Source organism: Musca autumnalis, unplaced genomic scaffold (genome assembly GCF_047663935.1).
Source record: "Musca autumnalis isolate F117 unplaced genomic scaffold, ASM4766393v1 scaffold_2, whole genome shotgun sequence".
Taxonomy (NCBI): Eukaryota; Metazoa; Arthropoda; class Insecta; order Diptera; family Muscidae; genus Musca; species Musca autumnalis.
Genome location: NW_027411755.1, coordinates 210,477,817 through 210,499,121, shown reverse-complemented (window position 1 = coordinate 210,499,121; position 21,305 = coordinate 210,477,817). Strand labels below are relative to the sequence as shown.

The following is a 21,305-nucleotide window of genomic DNA, read 5'->3' as shown; positions in this document are numbered from 1 at the left end:
GGGATGCGGATAAAGAAACCTTGTTAACCACATACAACGCGATAGGTCGGTCTGTGGTAAGCTATGCGGCGCCAGTGTGGGTTGCTAACGTAAGTGATACGCAATGGGATAACTTACAAGTTTACTAGAATGCTGCCCTGAGAACCGCTACAGGGTGTCACCTCATGTCTGCAGTGGACCATTTACATGAAGAGACCAAGATCGACACAACAGGATTTTGACCATGCAGTACTTGCTTGGATGCTATAGGCAAGACCACCCAAATCACCATCTGGTGGACATGCTTGAACCCCCGAGTCAGGGAGTATTATCGTGATCTAAAAATAGAGTTCCAGAGATATAAAAGAGAACCTCTAGATCACAATGATGCGGTCGCTGAGGCTCTGGCAGCCTATAGTGCGAATATGGTCCTCGATGATTATCCACCACCCGTGGCAGCGGAAGAGCAACAGCTGCCAAGGCAAACGAGAGTGTGTTGGCACAACTAAAATCTGGTTGGGACAGCCGCCTCAATTCTTACTGGGCCAAGATTGATTAAGGATCGATGGCACCGTGCACAACATCTGCCAACATTCAACACATCTACTCATCTAACTCCAGTGGATCTGTGGTTACATCCCATGGAAGCAGCCACATTCCTGGAACTTGAGATAGACCCAGGGCCAGATTGAGCAGAAGAACGAACACACAATCATACAATAATAAATACTGTAACAACAGTAACTGGTATCCACCAGAACTTACGACAGGAGCATCGGACACAATCCAAATGTTGCACATCGTGATATTGTTCTCAAACTTAGATCAAGATTGAGGATGGAGTATACGAACAACTGTCGGACAACATCGGTTCATTTCTTCAGGTATCCCTCACACAAAGGTTCAACGCTTTTGTGGCTTAATCTATTTTAAGGCCATTTCACAAATTTTTACAGAGAGTAAGTCCATACTTCCCGAGACATGAGCGCCAAAATTTCTCAATATCCCACAGGACGACCACAAAATGACGTTTAGAGAAAATCTGACATGCGATTTTTGACATTTCCATAGGCTAAATTTTTACTGGAAGCAATCTTGGGCCCCTATAGCGATTGAAAAAAAGCAACAAAAACTCCCGTACAATCCTCTCAAAATAGTAGACCTCAATAACTAGCGAACAACTTAATTGAAATTATATATTTTTGTCATTTTCCTTAATACGCAAAATTACATGTTGTACAACAATCTGACACCACATGAGCTTTACAACAACAACAAATCACAAGCAATAATATTCACACAAATATATAAAAAAACTACAACTGATTATGGGAGGGGACATATACCACTCCAATTTCTCCTGCCCATTACGTGTTATATTATGTTTTTTTCTTTCGGTTGGTTGCATGACCACTGATGTGATACAGAAGTTATTCCACTGATTATGGTTATTAAGTGATGAGAAACACAGCCGGTATAGCAAAAAATTATGATGGCATTAATAATACATTTGCCACAAAGTCAGAGTAGCTGCTGTAGTGTTCCGTCCCCATCGTTTTGGTCCATTCACATTGCATTTTAAAATTTGCGTAGGTATTCTTGCAAGTGATTTATTAGCCTTAAAATACATTTCTCACCATACCCATAATTATCTTCGACCACTACTTAAGGTTGGTTGGTTGTTGAGTTTCTGTTTCCCGTTTTACCCTTTTACTACAATTTCATTAATTGGATATTTTCTGCAAGGAGATAAGGAATAAAATTAAAATTGACCTAAATACAGTAACCAAAATGGTGCACGCGATTATGATACAGAGTGGAAAATAACAGCATCAAAATATTATGCAGGATCCTGTAAAAACTAATAATAACAGGTGATATTGTGATTTGGTTTCAAGATTTTTTATCCACAACCTTCACGGTGCGCTTCAAGCAACGTTTAATGGAAGGTGGTTACACCTGGGAAGTTTTTGGGGATTCTGAAACAGCAATGTTCATAGATGAGAAAAATCAAAAAACAAAAAATCGCCGGAGCGCTTTTAAAAAAGACGCGATTCAAGTCGACATTTTAAGGGTTTTTTTAGGTTTTCTCGATTTTGCTTGGAAACCGCAATTCCTATCGAAATTGGACTAAAGAAAATGTAGCTATGAAAATTCTCTACATGACTGATCTTTATGATGATTTCATAGGTTTTACCGTTATTGAGATATAGAAGTTCAAATTGGAACAATGCATTGACTGTATCGCCTCCTTATAAAACAATGTCATGACTACAATTTCCCAACTTAAACTTATATATCTCGAAAATGGTGCAATCTCGGAAAAAATTACGAAAGTCAATCATGTAGAGAAATTTCACAGCTGTCTAGCAAATTGTGAAAACCTAACAAAGAAGCTAAAAATGTGAACTGAACACCTATATATATCAAAAATGGTAAAACCTAGGAACAAATCATAACGGTCAATCCTCTAGAGAATTTTCACAGCTACAACATTTTCTTTAGCCCCTTTTCAATAGTGCTTGCGGTTTCCAAGCAAAAGCGCAAAAACCTAAAATAAACCTGAAAATGTGATTTTCACCGCGATTTATTTAAAAATCCCTTCATCTATGAACATTGCAGAATCCCCAAAAACTTCCCCGGAGTAAGCACCTTCCATTTAAATTTGGTTCAGGAGCACCGTGTGTTCCCATTCCATTACCATTGGATTGGGAAATATAGTTGTTGTTGTTGTGCCCGTGTTTATTATTGTATATTTGTGTGTTTGTTCTTCTGCTCAATCTGGCTCCGAGTCTATCTCCAGACCCAGAAAAGTGGCTGCTTCGATGCTGGGCAGATGGGTTACACGGTGCTATCGATACTTGCCCAATAGGAATTAAAGCGACTACAATATCCTGAGCGTAGTTGAGCCAAAACTACTCTGGTTTGTCGTGGCAGCTGACTGTCCTCAGCTGCGATAGATGGGGGATGTACTCCGAGGACTCTATGCACACTATATTTGCTTATGGCCTTAGCAACTGCGTCTCTATGAATATTATCTAAGCCTGCTTGATATGCTTGTTGATCTAGGGGTTCTCTCCTGTATCGTTGGACCTCTGCCTCGAGATCGCGGATATTCGCCTTGATTTGCATGAACGTGTCGGGTCTACCCACCAAATGGTGATTGGGATGGTTCTCACGGTAACATCCGAGCAAGTACTGCAACGACAGCATCTCATTGTGTTGCTTTGCTGGAAGAATCATTGCCTCCTCATGTAGATGGTCCACTGAAGACTTGAGGAGGCATCCTGTTGCTATTCTCTGGGCGGCATTCTAATATAAATTCGGGGACCAAATTAGCGCCGCATAGCTTACCACAGACCGACCTATCCCGTTATATGTAGTCAACAAGGTTTCTTTAACTGTACCCCAAGTGCTGCCGGCTACTGACGTGAGGACCTTGTTACTACATTTCAGTTTGTCGCAGATAGCTGCGGCATGCGAGGACGACGTAAACGAAGTGTCAAATGTGACCCCTTCAATTTTGGGGCAGTTTTTGGTCGTAATTCTGCTACCATCGACCACGATATTCAACTCTCTTCTATACTGCGCCGTCCATGTGTTGAACAGAGTGGCCGTAGATTTAGTGGCGCATATCTGCATATTCCTCGCGTGAAAAAAATGTGGTAAGATCGGTTAAATCCGCATGGTGGTGGAATACAGGAGAGGTAGAGGTTAAACAGTTCCGGAGGTATCACCCTACCTTGGGGAACTCCCTGTTTCACTCTACGGAGTTTGGACTTCTTGTTCCTGAATTCCACGTGCGACTGGCGTCCACACATATAATTGATTATCCAATGTTTCAAGTTTGGCCGGAGGGTTGTCTGCTCTATGTCCTCAAACAGCTCTATGCCCTCAAACTGCTCTATGTCCTCAAAGGCTTTTGGTAAGTCAAGCGCCACCATTACTGTTCTGTCACACGGCGGTCTCTGGTTGAGTCCTCCACAAATATGTGTGGAGATGGCGTGCAGCGCTGTTGTCGTGCTGTGCTGCTTGTGGAATCCATGCTGACGATCGGCAACTAGATAGTTTTTTCTGACACTGGGGAGGACTCAGGCCTCAAGGGTCTTTGCTACAGGCGACAAAAGCGAAATCGGCCTGTACGATTCACTTTTGCTGGTATCATTGCATGGGTTCAGTAGCGGGACCACTCCATGCCCATTTTCCAGACTTCGGGAACAATTAGAGTGGCTAGCGACAGGTTGAGAACTTTAGTGAGATACTCCACTCCCGGCTCATTCAGTTACTTCAGCATTACCATGGAGATTCCATAAGGGCCCAACGCTTTAAATTATTTAGCGTTCGCAACATCATCCATTGTGAACTGTGGTGGTTCCTCCTCGGCAGGAAGAGATCTGATGCGACGTAATACTCTTCTCTCTTCGCCCTGTCACTAACGGCGTGCTCGACAAGCTGTCGATTGAAATAACTTGCGCACCTCTTCGGGTCAGTCAACGTAACGTCGCCAAACGTGACTGAGGTCCTATCTTCCCTTCTTCCAGGGTTCGAGAGTGACTTAGCCGTTGCCCACAATTCACTTATTCCGGATCCAATGTTGCAGCTCTTCAGATGATTTAACCATTTGTTCCGATCATGCTCGCCGACCAGCCTATTAACTTCCACTGTCAGCTCCCTGACTCTGGGTCATTGGGTTTGGCCAGACGAAACTCATCACGCTCTTTGGGTATTCAACCAGCAGGTATATATCGAGCGGCTGCAGCCATGATGATGTCTCGGGTCGTTTCCTAATGGAGACAATTATTAGGAGATGATCTGATCCAAATGGAAATTACGGGTTGCCAGGTAACGTCATTTGTCAGACCAGGTGACAGGATGGTTATGTCTGGCGAACTGTGACACTCTCCTCTAATTCTGGTAGGGGCGTCCTTATTAACCGGGCAAAACGTAGAGCTACCAATCTGCTCAGCCAGCGCTGTACCCCTCTGGTCGTTTCCGAGGGCCGAATGCCACATGTCATGATACGCATTAAAGTGCCCCAAGACCAGATGATTATAACATTCCAAAAGCTTGCTAATGTTAGGCCTGTAATCTGCGATACAGCTATTTCTCGGCGGAATGTATACGTTCAGCAACTCTATCTATCCGAGCTACAAGGCGGTAAACGGAAAGCTGGTAGGCCAAGACTTCGATGGAAAGAACAGCGGAAAGATGACATCGAAGACCGTGGTTGAAGCGCACGATAACTGTCGAAAGGATCAACCGATTCGGTCCAAGTTTTGGCTTTCGTAATATCATGTCCAAACTTAGTTTAAGTTCAAAGATGGGTTATATCGGTCCACTCCTTCCGGTACCTTCCCCACAAAAGTACGAACATTTTCGGAAAATTTGTGGGCACGATAAGTCTTGAAGGGGGTAACCGATTTGGTCCATACTTTACACATCGTGAAATTTATACCTTAGGACCTGCTCTCGAATCACTTGGATTTTTGTTATGGCAATATGTATTCACTACACTCCCACACGACTGCACAAGTTTCATCAGGGTTAAGTTCATACTTCCTAAGAAAATAGCCTGAATGTTGCCAAAAACTCATATGACACCGTGTGTAGTGGTTGGCCTTCGTAATATTTTATCCAAACTTCGTTTAAGTTCCAAGATAAGCCATATCGGTCCACTATTTCAGGTACCTCCCCACAAAAGTTCAAAATGCTTCGGAACAATTGTGCGCACGATAACTCTTGAAGGGAGTGACCGATTTGTGTAAAGTATGGCACATCATGATATATATACCAGATACAGATCAGGTTCAAATATGGACGATATTTGACCACTCCTTCGGGTACCTCCTACACAAAATTTCGCAGTTCACTTTAAGACCTGCTCCCGAATCACTTTGATTTTTGGTTGCTACCTCAATTACGACGGTGCATACTTCTTCAGAAAACAGTCCGAAAGGTGTAAAAAATACCTATGGCACCATATGTAGTGGCTGGAGAGCACGATTACTCTCGAACTGATCAACCGATTTGGTCCAAAATTTGTCCTTCGTCATATTTTGTCCAAACTTAGTTTCGGTTCGAAGATGGGCAATACCAGTCCAGAATGATACTTTTTTACATGTGTCTTTCATTAAAGGCTGTAATGTATTTCTTGTTTTCGGAATTTTGTATTTACCAATGTGTGTGTTGTTGTTTTTGTGTTTGGTATTTCTATGCGTATCAATAAAAGAAACAACCAATATTTATAAATGTGTGTTTATGTGTCTGTTTCTTGTTGCTTTTGGGTTTTTATTTATATTTCACCCAAACAAATATTTGTTTGCACCCAAACATATATTCATTTGCAGGACCTAAACATATTTTATGTTAAGGACTGTTGCAAATATATATATGTTTGCTGCAAAAATATATTTGGGACAAATGTAGGAGCTGCCTTTTTTCCTCCGTGCATGAACCACGAACTGTACCAGCCGATCGACATCGATGTAATAAAACGTATCGAGCTACAACTATTACATTGGCAGCCTCATGGCAGAGATTGGATAAAAATGCCCCGCCAAATGATGATGATGCCTACGCCCCAAAACTCCGATGGTATCCAAAATTGGAGAAATATAGTAGAAAATCGGTGCGCTTGGAAATCTATTCTTAGTTCGGTTCATGGAGCAAAGTGTTCTGTTTATATTCCTCTGTCGATTTGTTATTTTAATGATTTGAATCGTGTATTAAATTATTTTTTGCATGGAAAAACCGACACCCTCCAAACCGATGAATGGCGTTTTTTTTTTCAACATAAAAATAAGTTAATTCTCTAACCGGGCAATTTAATTAGCAATGCATTGACTGACCAATGAAGGTTTTCATTGCGCTTCAGTAATATTAATTTTTTTGTGTGAAAACCTATTGGCTGCGGTCAACGTCATTGGCGCCATCACAGATTTTACCCCCTTAGCAATTGATTACACAGATCTGCAAATTCTTGCGTATGGCATCTTAGCTTTGGTAGTCAGAGTCGAGATTGGAGTCTAACACGCAGTTGTAAGGTAGGCATTGAGTAAATTGTAATAATATCTCCCAAGGCGACTTGAGGCAGAGATGCAAACCCTGATGGGGACATCGATAAAACAAATCACAAATTATTAGAATAGGTGCTAGTTATATTCCTACCTCGACTGGGTAACCGCTACAAGGTACCGATCGAATACCATTCTGAAGCCTTTACAAAAAAAAAAAAAAAAAAAAATTTGTAGACTAGTCTCTCAGTTACATTGAAACTATTAAATTACAAATAAAATCTTCAATTGATTGTTTCGAACAATCGAATTTTTTGTTTGGTACGCCACTCAATCAGTTCCATCAATTCAATTTTGACACCAATGATGTAAACAAATTTGAGGATGTTTTTTTGTAGTTGTTTTTGTGTGTTTTCCTTCTCAAATGTCAATTTTTCAATTAAGAAACACTATATTTCCGGGTAACAAAGCGAGTCAATGGAGAACAATTCAATTGTTCCTATTGTTTGGAAATATGTATTTCTTAAAAATTTTAATAATATATATATTTTTTTAAATTGAATTGAAAGATTGTAGTGTACAAAAACAAAATGGTGTAAGTAATAAGAAATATAAGAATATTTATAGAAGAACTGCTAGAGATGGTCGTAGATTTTCAGCATACTTTTTAAATGCCAAATTCGTAAATTTTTCTCAGGATCCTTACAAAGAATAATCAAACGGACGGCACAGCCAAACTGTCACAATAACAACTACTTCATAGCCTCTGATCGCCATGGCAAAGCGAGTTTCGATTACGTATAAAGATATTGGCTTTACCTATTTAGGACTTCGCCACATTTTCCAAACGAAAATTTGTATATTGATTTCCTTGGAAGTAGAAAACCTTCCTGCAGAAGATTTTCATTATACGTATATATTTTGGTGTCGCTCCCATATAACGGTACCTCCTAAAGTTGCCGTGTGTGTGATAAACTGCAAATGGAATTGGAGTTTTTGGTTAGAAAAGCAAACCCCCATAAGGGCTTTGAATTCCCATGCCATTTTTTTATTTAATGATAAAGTCCTCATATAACTTTACCTCCCAAGTCCAATTTTCGAACCCATTTGGATGGGATGTGGTAAGTTCCAAATGGAGCTGATAAAATTAGGTCAGAAGAGCAAAAGCCCAATTTCTGGGCGTTTCTCTATAGCCGAATCGTTTTGAAAATGCGTTGGAAAAAGGTATAATCTATTTATTTATTCAGTCTATGGAATTACAATCCTTACAGACTAGCTTATACTATTAGAAAAAAAAAATATAAATCCAATATTTCTTTAACCCTTTCGGCCCCAACGTTGCTTATAAGCAACTTCGATTTTAACGTCGTTTTATTTAAAACTAACGGAATTTTTTTCTCAAAGAACACATTGCTTTGGATAATTGTAGTCCTAAGAATGCAAAAATTATAAAAAAGTGTCAGTTGTATCCCGATCAACAGAACTACGATGCATTATTCAGTGTGAAGTCTGGAAAACCACGGCATGTCAAAAATTGATGTGTACAGTCCAAATTATTTAAATCGTTTCTAAATCAAAATATATGAGCTTTATGTTAAACTTTAGTTTTGATTCTTCAAAAGTAATGTCAGAGGTATACTTCTATACGATTATAACATTTATATTTACAAAATTGCACAAAATAATGAGCAAATAAATTTTAGATTAAATGTACTGTATCTTCCGAAATAGGTGGGGTAACGCCCACCAATTTATGTTATGTCTTAGTTTTGACTTATACTTTAATTCTATGTTTCTAAAGTAACTACTAATGCGAGGAAAAAAGTTCGGGGCCGAAAGGGTTAAACTTATCAATGGGGTATGTAAAATCAATATTAACTTGCATATTTACAGCATTAAATTCTCTTAATGCTCTGACAATTGGTTCATTAAATCCATAATTGGTTCTATGGCTTGAAATATTAAAATATTCAATATATCTAAGAGATCTTGTCGGTGCTTTGAATCCAATTAAGCTAAGTAAATCGGGGCAATCCATAATCCCACAAACTAGTTTATATAGAAAGATAATAGATGTACGAACACTTAATGAATCTAAATTAATTAAATTACACCTTGCTTCATATGAAGGCATAGGATTAGAAAAATTTATGGAAAACAACGCAAAATTTATGAATTTCTTCTGAAGGCGCTCAATTCGATTATAAATAAATAATAATCGATAAATAAATAAATAAATAAAAAAGGTATAATCAGGAGGTGCCTTTATATGGGCGTTACAACGAAATATGGACCTAAATTGAAAATGTTATGCCTCTATGTAGGGTTAAATCTATGTAGGGTTAAATCTATGTAGGGTTAAATCTATTATTACGATTAGATGGTGTCTGATCCTATGTCTTTCCTATATAAGTGTATATACTCTCTTTAGCCATAAGGTTGGGGATATAATGAATACGATTGAATGACCAAAATAAGGAAAATAAAAAACAGACATGCAGGCAGACGAATGTTCTGTAAGTCGAATACACGGAAATTTATCTTAACACGTTAAATATATAATTCCAATGCATTTACTTTTAATAGAAATTTGTTACGATTGCTATCAATTTCCAATGAATTTTTAAAGACATACTTCAACTCATTTTCCTTCAAAGTTCTCCACCACACTTGTTGTTTTTGTGTTCAAAATTCTAAGAAAAAATTGTGTGTTATAACCACGTACATAATGTGCGATAACGTATCGGAAAACCAAATATAAAGACAGTAAAAAAGCTATGAAATAAATAAAGTGCAACATTTACAAATGATAACAACAACAATAACGAACTCACCTACAAAACTCATAAATTAATTTACAATTTCTGATAATATCAATTAAGGTGGGCGAATAGTCCAAGTTCCAACCCATCTTCTTGACTTTGGTAAACATTTAATCAAAATTCTAAAAACTTCTGCATGAGTTTCAAATACGCGTTCAAAATAATCATGAAAATTAGGTTATGTGTTTTGAATACAACTTTAGTGAGACAAACTAACTCTCACTGGGAATGGAAAAAATTGCAATAATAGTAGGCAATAGTCGAAAGGGGTCGATAACGTGACACCTTACCAATATGATTTGATAGCACTGTACAACACAAAAAATAATTACAAGATAATTCGGCCAGATTATGAAAGAGGACCGAAAAAATGAAGACACGTGTATCGGCGTTTTGGAAGTTTACGTCGGGAAGTAACCTAAATAGGCGTGGCAAGTTCCGCCCATTTCTACAGGTTTGGAAATATTCGACATCAGATTCCTTGGAATTCTTGCATTTTAGGTATAAAGTGTCGTTGGCAATATTACTGACAACAATGCGGGTTATCTTTTTATGTGGAAAAAATTAACCCTTATGCGAGTCACTAAACGGGTCTTTTTGGTCTCTTTTTTCAGAAACGTCTAAAAACTCCTTTAAAATTGTATCGTATCATATCAAAATTATATGTCATAAAATTTCAGTATAGGTCCCCGAATACACCAAAACTCTAAATCGTACCTTAACGCCAGGGAACTGCCAAAAGTAAAATCAAGTTTTAGGGTTAATGTTGTACTTTATCTGAGTTTATAAAGTTTTGTCCGACAAAACTTCATTTCAGATGGAAGACGTCAAAGACAAAAATATTCTCCATCAAATTTCAATATTTTTTGCTGCGGTGATGCTGCTCATTAGCAAAACATTTTAGTATATTTTCAGATTTTTTGGACTATCGGTTCCAGAGATATCGCGCCTTGAAAAAGTCAAATTCTGTAAAAACTACATGCAAAGAAATACTCATAACATCTTTAATATTGGTCCAATTTGTAAAAATCTTTTTTTGTATGTTTTGTTGTTTTATCAGCTCTTAAATAAAAAATAGCAAAAAATTTTGCACAGTGGGCTTGGATGCAATTTTCGCGATTTAATATTTAAAATCAATTTTTAAAGATGTTCGACCCCTTCGATTTTCTTTAATTTTTTTTGTATTAAACTACGTTCAATTATAAAAATTTTAAGTCATATGTGGTAATGGGATTCGGACGATTACTATTTTTTCTGAATTTTTTATAATTTTTCAATTCAATTTTTCTTTTATAACTTTGTGCAAAATTTATTAATTTATTAAAAAAATTGTAAGTTTGATTTTTAAACATTTGTTTTGATTTTATATTTATGAATTTATCTCAGACATCTTAAAAACAGCGTCATTTTTCGATTTTGAAAATGCATCAGCGAAAATTCCATTAAAGCCCACTGTGCATTTTTTTCTATTTTTTATGATAAATATATAATATATAATGATAAGTAAGTACTCTTAGCTTCAAAAATACAGGAAATACAAATTTTGGACAAAGGTATAAAGGAAAATTTGTACTGACAAATTTTAAAAAATTCAGAAAAATAGTAATCGTCCGAATCCCATTACCACATAGGACTTAAAATTTTTGTAATTGAACGTAGTTTAATACAAAAAATTTAAAGAAAATCGAAGGGGTCGAACATCTTTAAAAATTGATTTTAAATATTAAATCGCGAAAATAGCATCCAAGCCCACTGTGCAATTTTTTTTTCTATTTTTTTAACAGCTGATAAAACAATGAAACATACAAAAAAAGATTTTTTCAAATTGGACCAATATTAAAGAAGTTATGAGTATTTCTTTGCATGTAGTTTTTACAGAATTTGACTTTTTCAAGGCGCGGTATCTCTGGAACCGTTAGTCCAAAAAAAATCTGAAAATATACTAAAATGTTTTGCTAATGAGCAACATCACCGCAGAGAAAAATAAAGGAAATCAAAAACCTCATCTTGAAAAAGTGTCCGATTTCACTCAGAAATCCCCATATGTATATCAAATTTGCCAACAAAACTCCAAAATATTTTTTTTTTTAATAAATTTGTTTTGTTCTTTTTTCGAGTTGATGCATGAAATTTACCCCAGTTTATGTATTTCGAAACGAAAATGTGTGCGCATGAAAGACACCCAAACTTTAGTTTTTGAAATATTATTTAATTTGCTTTTGCTTCAAAACAAAAAACAAAATTGAAATACTACACACTCGAATTTGGTAGTTTTTCTTCCGCATTCGTTTTCTTATCGACATACATAAACAGGCCCTTAGTTTTAGACGAAAGAAGAAATATTCTACACAAAAATTCACTATAAGTCCCAGAACAAACTAGATATCTAAGTAAGATACTTTGTTAAGAAAATGACGTTACAAAATTAGATATTATAGGTAGAAATTATTTGTTAAACTTTTACCCCCATTATTACAAGTCTTCTTTTGTTATATTTTGGATTTACCGACCAGATTTAGAGCGTTCCGCTCAACTTAAAGATAAAAGTGATTATTGATTTTCAAGGAGTAGCTTCTTGGTATTAACTTTCAATGTAAAAATTATATTTCTAATGCTTCCAATTTGGTTTATTTTGCGTTTTCAAATCCATCAGATAGTAAAAGAACACATATAATAATGGCCCTTAGACTCTTAATTAAAATTTATTCCATACTGATTCAAAATCTCGTAAAATACTTCACTTTTTGGGGACTGTGTCAATAGAAGAAATGTTCCAAATTTAATTTCATTATGAGTATCTGAACAAAAGAAATTTGTAGCTATAATATTTAACATCTCAAGAAGCTTTCGATTTTCATATATGATTTAGGACCATATTCTACTGCTTTTATTCATATTTTCGTTATCTGCGGTCACAAAATATATTTTATTGATGTTTTTTTTTTTTTTTTTGAAAAAAAAATTCTTTCAGAAGATTATGTGTGCTCGATCCAAACTGTTTTTGGAATATCTATGGCGAATATATATAGGGAAAATATTGATAACCCAGACCGGACTATGTAAAATTACGTATTTTAGTACTATAAATTAAAATAACGTCATCAGGATAAGTCATAGGTTACTGAGATTGTATGTGAAAATGCGGGGATGGTCTACGGCTATTGTCCAGTGGATATATGTCTGACATACTAGCCCTAACATCCATGATTTTGGCATGGTCCTAAATACTATAATGATGGCAGCTACTCCTGCTCTGACAAAATTGACTGAATTAACCCTTTGACGTCTTCTAACTGAAATGAAGTTTTGTCGGACAAAACTTAAGAAACTCAGATAAAGTACAGCATTAACCCTAAAAGGAGATTTTACTTTTGGCAGATTCGTGGCGTTTAGGTACGATTTAAAGTTTTGGTGTATTCGGGGACCTATAATAAAATTTTATGACAAATAATTATGTAGAATAGTTTGATCTGATACGATCCCATTTTAAACGTTTTTGAAAAAAGGGACCAAAAAGGCCCGTTTAGTGACTCACATGAAGGTTACTTTTTTCATAAAATGATACCCCGCATTGTTGTCAGTAATATTGCCAAAGACACTTTATACCTAAAATGCAAGAATTCAAAGGAATCTGATGTCGAATATTTCAAAACCTGTTGAAATGGGCGGAACTTGCCACACCTATTCAGGTTACTTCCCGACGTAAACGTTCAAAACGCCGATACACGTGTCTTCTTTTTTTCGGTCCACTTTCATAATCTGTGCGGGGTTTCTTGTAATTTTAAAAAAAGTTAAATTTTGTTGGACTATTGTTAATTTTTTTTGGAACTAAGAATATATTATTTGAGGGAATATCTTCTCGCCGTTTACCGCCAGACCCAATTCAACAGATTCTCCTTCGACCTTCTTAAACGTATCAGTTACTTATTTTTCTGATCGACCCATGGTGTATATATCGTCAACATAAGAAAGTATTGGTGTAAATTGTGTCATTTCTTTTAACATCGCATCTCTTATAAACTTTTCCAGCAGAATGTTGAATAAGTCACGAAATGATTTGTCGCAGGGTAATATCTGCTCAATGGTGAATTTGCCAGATCTAAAGTCACCAATGCGGCCCAATTATTTTATTGACCATAGATTTATTCGTTCTCACAATATCCCTGACACTATCTTGTAGGCGATAGGGAGAAGACTTATGCCCCTATAGTTAGAGCATTCATTCTTATCTCTATTTTTGTGGACAGGGCAGAGGATGCTCAGGATCCAATCGTCGGGTACTCGTTTCTCCTGCCAGAGGGTGCTTATTAGCTGATGCATACACCTTTCAGCGTGTCGCCTCCGGTTTTAAACAGCTCGGCAGCTCGGCTCCTGCTGCATTATTATTCGTCAGCCGGTTTATTGCTGTCTTTATCTCATCTTGGCTGGGCGTTATACATTTAATACCATCTTGTGGGATTGGATCTGTGGTATCTTCGTCATCTTCAATTAACGAAAAATGGTCTTTCCATATCCTGAGCACACTAACATTATCGGTTACCAAATTACCTTGCTGGTCTCTACAGGAGGATGTGCTTGTACCAAAGCTAACAGTTTGATGTTTCACTCTTTGGTAAAACTTTCGGACTTTATTCTGGCTCCTGTACGTCTCGTTTTTTCACACTCCCGCTTTTTCATTTCTCTCTTTTGGCTGCGGAAAAGACGTTTCTCCTCTCTACTTTCCTCCCGATTCCTCTCTCGTGCGCCACGCATTGCTACAGATTGTAAAGTATCCCCATATGCCGCATTTTTCTCTTCGGTAGCAGTACGACATTCCTGGTCAAACTATGGATTCCTTGGTGGAGGTCTCTGATATCCAAGTATGGATTATGCGGCTGTTTGTATGGATTGGGCAATACTTTGCAGCTGTGCTGCTATGTTATCGGGATGAGGAGTGTTTTGTTTAAGCAATTGGGCCAGTTGAGTGGACTATGCTGTGGATATATGTTGTGTTTGCAGCTTACCGATGTCCAGCTTCCGTGTTGTGTTTGTTCATGTTTTTTTTGCAACGTTTAGACGGGTACATACCTTTGCTGCAACAAGTTAGTGGTCCGAGTCGATGTTTGCTCCTCTGAACGATCGTACATCAAACATGCTCGATCAATGTCTCCCATTTATCACAACGTGATCAATTTGATTTCTTGTTTTCTGATCTGGAGACAGCCAGGTGCCTTTATAAATGTCGTCAGCCTCATTCCATTTGTCAGATGTTTCACCGTGGAGACTGAATTTCTGGACTGTTGGGCCAAAGATTCTCCTTTCCAATTTTGGCATTGAAATCGTCTAGAATAATTTTAACGTCATGAGCAGGAAAACGACCATAAGTTTCTTCTAAGCGCTCGTAAAATATATTTTTGGTCCTTTCGTCTTTGTCTTTAGTGGTAGCATGCGCGCAAATAAAGCTGATGTTAAGAAATTTTCGTTTATTCGAATTTTAGCAAGTCTTTTATTCACTGGGGTGAAGCTGAAGACCAGATGTTTTAACCTCCGACCAACAAATCCACAAACAAATCCATGCTTTATGTCATGGCAGCTATATTAAAGTGCGTCACCTTTAGTTGTTGTTGTGACGCCTTTCCCAATCCAATTTCCTGTATAGCAGTAATGTCGGCCATGTACTTTTCAAATACATCTGCCAGTGCGTAAACTGCACCTTCTTTATAAAGAGTACGAACATTCCAGGTGCAGATTCGCAGATCATGGTCCTTAAAACGTTTGAGGGGGTCATCTAGTTTAGAGGGGTTTGATTTTCTTTTCCTTTGTTTCTTCATAGTAAGATGCTTTTTCTAGGGGAGGGTTACTAACCCGACGCCCAACTCATGTTTTTATCTTTCTTGTTGGTGAACGCGTGGCACATGTTAGCTCACTGCCTTTAACGGGTGTTAAAGGCAGCTCCCCAGATGACACAACGGGGAGATCAGTGTCCACTTGAGATGAAAGAGGGACCAAGATAAGTCCTGACCTCTGCCATGTCGGTCAGGACCGTTGCTTGGTATCTTTCATCCCCTACGTCCCCCAAAATAGTACGGTCTAACCCTACATATATTAAGACTAAGCCCATTCAGGACAATATGAAGTTCGTCTAACAATATCGGTATCTCTGTCTGGCTGGCTAGTTAACCCGATAACCATGTCCGTCCGTCCGTCTTTCTGTCTGGCTGGAGCGCACGAACTCTCGGAACGGATCAACCGATTCAGTACAAAAGTTGGCTTTCGTAATATTTTGTCCAAACTTAGTTTAAGTTCGAATATTGGTTATATCAGTCCGGTACCTCCCTCACAAAAGGTCGAAAATGTTAGAACAATTTGTGTGCACGATAACCTTTGAAGGGAGTAACCCATTTGGTCCATACTTTGCACATCGTGGAATTTCTACTAGATATAGATATGGTTCCAATATGGACTCAATCGGTCCTCTTCTTCGGATACCTCCCACACAAAATTTCGGAAAAGTTCAGTTTAGGACATGCTCTCGAATCGCTTTGATTTTTGTGGTAACTACTTGTGTTCACTGCCCCTCATACGAGGGTACAAGTTTCCACAGGGGCAAGTCATACTTCTTGAGAAAATAGCCTGAAAGGTGCAAAAAAAACCCCTATGACACCGTGTGTAGTGGTTGGAGCGCAAGACTACTCTCAAACGGATCTGCCAATTCGGTTGAAAATTTGGTCCGCGCAATATTTTATCCAAACTTAGTTTACGTTCGAAAATAAGCCATATCGGTCCACTCCTTCAGGTACTTCCCCCAAGAAAAGTTAAAAAATGTTCGGAAAAATTATGCGCACGATAACCCTCTAAGGGAGAGACCGATTTGGTCCATACCTTACACATCCTAATATATCTTCCAAATGTAGATTATGTTCGAATATGGACTATATTTGTCCACTACATTTGTCCACTTGGGGTACCTCCAACACAACATTTCAGATAAGTTCACTTTGAGACCTGCTCTCGAATCACTTTGATTTTTGTTGAAGCAACTCGCATTCGCTGCCTCCATTACGACGGTAAACGTCTTTTTCAGGGGTAAGTAATAGTTGTAAAAATCCCCTATGGCACCATATGTAGTGGCTGGAGAGCACGATAACTCTAACTGATCAACCGATTTGGTCCAAAATTTGGCCTTTTTCATAATTTCTCCAAACTTACCTTCAGTTCGAAGATAGGTAATTCCGGTGCACAACTTCCGGCACTTCCCCCAATATTTCAAAAAAATCACTAAAATGACATGCACGATATCTCTTGAACGACCAACCAATTTGGTCCAAACTTTGGATCTCAAAAATATTCTGTCCAAGTTTAGTTTAACATCAAAAAGGCCCATATCGGTCCTCTCCTTAGGGTACCTCGCCCTTAAAAGTTCAACATTTGTGTCTAAGTGCAGTTTATTGTCTTTTCGAAGATCCTTTGGAAATGTATACCGATGCTGTTCGTTGTAACCCTGTTTACAGCGATATTATATTTTTCTGAACAAGTCCATGCTTACTGGCGTACTGTTCCAAAAGTTATACTATGACTCACTGAAATGACTGAAATGACATATCGAAAAGATATGACTCCCAAAATAAGATCAATTCCATAATGGACTATGTCGGTCCATTTCTGCAAGTACCTCCTCCGCAACACTTTTGAACTTCAATCCTAATCCACATTTTTGCCAGCAAGTTCAAATATCCAAAAAGGGCCACAAAATTCTGAAAAGACCCTCTAAATACATTCGATCTATCCGTAGATGAAAGTTTCAATTCATATAGGCTGAGGGAATATCTCTGTCGGCAATGCCGACTTATACTTTTTTACTTGTTTTACCTAGCTCTTTCCTAGGTTTACAAATGTGGATTTCATGGCATACCTGAGCCAAACAACGAAATTCCCATATCTAATGACTATAGGGTATTTGAATGAAAGCAAACAAGTGATCATGGTTTATCGAACATTATTTATGGCCATTAAAAGTTAATTCTTATAAATTTATGTTTAATTCAATGGTAATTCAAGTAAGAACCACAACAGCAACAACCATAATTCACCATTAGAATTATAATTGATTAAAAACGAACGAAGAACATTTATGCAATCATAAAGACCATGTTATTGTTGTTGACTGAGCACAACAGTCATTGCAACACCCCACACTCACTCGCGCTTACACGTTTCAACAATGTGTGTAGTCAATAGTTCAATTGCCCAGCCCCGCAATACCAAAACCATGTAATGATGATGAACGATGGACAGATAGATAGCCAACAACCACTGGTGTTCCTACATGTCGTTCTTCATACGCGGACTAGGTGAACACTTGTTTTGCATTTAAAGCTTAGGCAGGCAGCGATCAAACCGCCAACAAACAACCAACGACGGATCATAAACAATAAAATAAATGCAATTTTCAACAACACAAAAGTGAACAACAAATTGGAGCACGTGCAAATTATGGTGATAATCCAGTGCTAAAAAGAAAGAACACGTCCAGCATTTAGGGTTGCCAGGTGTAATATAATTGAAAAATTTGTAAAAACCATAGAAGGTCCTATAGATTGTCAAATAATATTCATGAACAAGTAAAAACGAATAAATCAGCGACAAGTAAATACTCCTTGGAACAGAATCCTTAGTTGAAACTAAATAGCATTGCCGTAGGTGACAAAGCATTTTTTATAGTTTAAAGAGGACCCAATTATCCCATTGACAGATCCAATAAACACAGTGTACACGAATAATAGCAATAATCCTTCATATATTACAACAACATCAATTGGTCGTGGTGTTTGAAACTTTCGGTCATTTATCGAGGAAAGTATGGAGAAAACCAGTAAGGAAGAGATCAATGTCGGGCTTACCCAACTGTATTATACCCTACACCACTAGTAAATGTGTGTAATACATTCAATATTCACATACTTTCCCATCTGTAATGGGTTATTCTTCGGAGGAGTAAAATAGTGGATTTATTGACCGCATTTTATGTTTCCGGTACATATTACTGCATAGGAGCTAATTTAAGGAGTTATCCCTACTTGTCAATTGAAAAAAATTTAAAAAATTTTAGTGACTCATTTTGAAGTACAGGTAGTATAGAGTGTGCCGCAAAAAATTTCAAGTCGATCGGAGCAAAATTGACCTTTCAAAGTGGAGAACCCGAAGTGGTTTGTGTGTTTAGGCGTACTTTATTGGTTTATTACACTATGCAACACTGAAAATGCAAACAACTTCTAGTATGCATTTTTGGAAAGTACATATATAGACTATAAAAACCGTAGTAGTGTTTTGTTCTGTCAGAGCCAGTTCGGATTTTATGGCTTCGTCAAACCGGGCTAAATCTACACTTTTTTGCATTTATCAAGCCTTTATCTCAGAAACGAATAGGAATTTGGTCTTGCTGTCTTTAGCAATATTGTAGCCCTAAACTAGTAGAACTTATCTCTTGAAAAAACCACATAAGAAAAACTCCACCTAGGGCATCAAAATCTATAAAATATAGAAAATTTTACATAATTGCTGAAATTCAGGTCAGTATCGGCTAAACTATTGGGAATTGAACCAAGTAACCTTTTGCAAAAATCTTCGAAATAAAGTTCTCAACAATTCTTTAGAACATTCAGAAACTCTGAAATGCTTACTTCATGTTGTTTCAGCGGTATTTTGCATCATATCTTTTACAACACCTATGTCAAACACAGTTCACACCAACAGTTTATTCTCGCATTTCGGATTTCACTACATTATTGACATTTTTATTAAATCTTCGTTGGAAAATCTAGAGAAAACAATGGGGTAGAGGCATTTTACAACCATGGCATGTTCTGAAGAGTTGTGTTCTACATTCCAAAAGAAAATATTCAGAAAAAATTAACGATTTTGGAGATACGGTGCGAAATGTATAAAAATTGTGGCATTTTTGCATATATTTTGAAATTTGTGGCAATAAATGAGTTTTTCAAGTTCACTATTTCTCCAAATATTTTATTCTTGTCCTTGCCTACAAATTTGCTTCAGAGGTCAGAAGAAGAGTCGAATTGGTTTCAGAGATATAGCCCCGAATTTCTTTAAAAACTCAATATTTAACCATGTTTAGATGGGGCCATAAAATCCGAGTTGGATCTGACACAACAAAACCCAACTAGGGTCTCTTGTCTTTTGGTTCCGTACTTTCAAAAAATCCTGAGCTCGAATAGTTTGTACAAGATCACCTTAAAAATTTTGCACAGTGTTATACCACTTCTTTTTGCATAATTTTAATGTACTTCACAATGGCTACCTGTTGGGAATTCCCTGAAATGAACTCACTTGAAACCTATGAATGAGACTCGAAGACGTACACTGGCCTATTAAATTCTAATCCATATGGCGAGGTAGAAGTCATAAAGAAGGAATGTATCTGACACGTCCAAATGCGTATGGGGTCCCGCCTTCGAAGTTTAGTAAAAAGTAACAAAAAGCTTGGAGGCAAAGGAATGTTGACAGGAAAATTGGTTGGCAAGCTCACTGTCTACTAGGGACTTACAATTCGACGCCATTCGAATTCAATTCACGATATGCATGAGGCAATATGGGCGACATTTGATCATTACAGTTCAAGCGATACAAATCCACGTGGTGTTCATATCAACGGGCTCGGGCAAAAAAATGAGGCTTTCATACACGATTACAGACCACTTCCATCAAATGTTTTGGATTCTATTAGACCTATATACAACGATCTAAGTAAAGGGTCTTTACTCGAAAGATGCGTCGGCGGCTTCAATCAAAATAGCAACGAAAGCTTCAATCAACTTATTTGGAAAATTTGCTCTAAAACCCTTTCAAGTGGAGCACTCGTTGTAAATTTAGCAGCTTACATTGCGATTGGTCTTTTTATCGTAGGTACAAAATCATTGTTATTTTATTTGAGGTCGATCGGAGTGAGCTGTGAACAAAAAGCACACGAATATGCTAACAAAAATCGACCAAGCACGAATTGCACTGGCAGAGAGACGTGCGGCCGAGTGCACTCGTGATGGAAGAATGTTGCGAAGGCAACACCAAATGTCCAATTTACAAGCTGCATCGTCGGCGGAAGAGCTCCTGTATGGACCAGGAATACATGACTCCTTGTAATACAGGAATAGATGACTCCAAAAATACATTTTTTATTCATGTAAACTGAATTAAAAACTTAAAACGCGTTTTTCTTGAAATGCCATTTTTGAAGTCGGCGCCAACGATAGCACGAAAACGGATAGACCGATCTTCGTATATTTTGGTGAGCTTATTAAATGCATAAAAACCTTATCTTTAAGCGAGACAGATTTTTTTTAATTTTGGCCGATTTTTAGGCAAAGATCGGTCCATTTTTTTTCGTTAAAATCGAAATTTTGACTTTTACAGGTCACTATTTTTGTTGAAATAGATTTTTGAAAATTCTGTCTCGCTTAAAGACAAGATTATTATGTTCTTAAAACGCGCGCCAAAA

At 37.4% G+C, this 21,305-nt stretch overlaps 1 protein-coding gene across 1 annotated transcript in view; it reads right to left on the bottom strand.

The window, feature by feature from the left end:
• Nucleotides 1–21,305, bottom strand: part of tkv (serine/threonine receptor kinase thickveins) — a 723,071-nt gene that overhangs the window by 243,021 nt on the left and 458,745 nt on the right. The window lies entirely within an intron of this gene.